Source organism: Didymella exigua (assembly GCF_010094145.1).
Source record: "Didymella exigua CBS 183.55 unplaced genomic scaffold M421scaffold_48, whole genome shotgun sequence".
Lineage (NCBI taxonomy): Eukaryota > Fungi > Ascomycota > Dothideomycetes > Pleosporales > Didymellaceae > Didymella > Didymella exigua.
This window is the reverse complement of record NW_022984822.1, coordinates 248,782-250,144: the sequence shown is the minus strand read 5'-3', so window position 1 is coordinate 250,144 and position 1,363 is coordinate 248,782.

Below are 1,363 nucleotides of genomic sequence, written 5' to 3'. Positions count from 1 at the left end.
TTGCTATCTACACAGACGCCTCTTCTATTAAGAAAGGCACAGGAATAGGAATAGGAGTTACTGCTCTAGACTATAAACAGCAGGCTAAGGAGATCTACTCTACTAAATATAATATTAGCAAAGGCCAGATTGTATACAATGGAGAGCTAGAAGGCATAACAAGAGCCTTTAAGTTTAGAGCTTCTATAGCTACAGCAACACAAGAGATCCAAGTCTTTGCAGACAACTAGGCAGCTATTCTAAGGCTAAAGACCCCTTCTAATAACCCTAGACAAGCTTAGCAAATCCGCTGCACAAAGGCAGCAAAGGCAATTCACAGCAAAGGCGCAACAGTTAGCCTACACTAGACCCTAGGACACCTAGATATTACAGGAAACAAAAAAGTAGACTCCTTAGCAAAACAAGCTGCAAAACAGCAACTAGCATCCAACACTACAAGCCTTGCAATAACAGGTAACGTACCTCACGGGTTCGTGCACCACACAGGTTCGTGCACCACTTTTGCCAAGCCCCCACCAAAACCACCCCATTCTGGCGCAAAACAGCCCACTTTGGCCCTGTATAGAGCAATATAACACGAGATATTATTCAGAGTCTACTTCTACTGCTTGCTTACACGTACGCGCGTTATGCCCAGTCTGATTGCACTGTCTGCAGCGCCTTTGAGTTGGCTCACCTCCTTCAGCGCGTACCTGCTTCTTTGCCTTCTTCCCATCACTACGCGCCCTAAACTCCTTTAGAGCAGTTAGACGAGCTCTATCCTTAACTATTAAGGTCCCTTCTGCCTGAACCTGCTTTCTTTTATGCGATCTACGTCGCGTAGCAGCCTCGTTTGCCGCTCGAAGCTCTGCGATCTCCTTTTGCGCCAACACTAGCTTGTGCGCGATAATCGCTGCCCCCTTTGAGACCTTCTCAAAGGCCTCCACCATAGACGTTGGTGAGCTATCTATATGCTTCTGAATCCTTTCCTTAACGAGCGTCAATTGCGACCCTAGTTTAAGGGTATTGCTTGGGGTTTGCGACTGCTAGGACTTAGTGTTGATAGGCAGTGGTGGTGATAGAGTATGCAACCAGACATCAAGGGCTGTTATGACCTGTTCTGGGTTAAATAGGACTAATCCAGCGCCTTGAAACCCTCCTTAGATATTACTAGAAGTAATTGCTGCATTATAGGCGCGTATAAAGCATGGTAGGAACTTAAGTTTTGTGATGTGGGTGATCTAGTTGCGCATGAGATCTTCGGCTTGGCGCCCGTACGCCTTCTTCAAAGGGGCAAAACATCCTACATCAAGAGGCTGCAGGAGGTGCGATGAGTGCGGAGGCATGCAGATAGTGATAATCTTGTTCTCCTTGCAGTACTGCT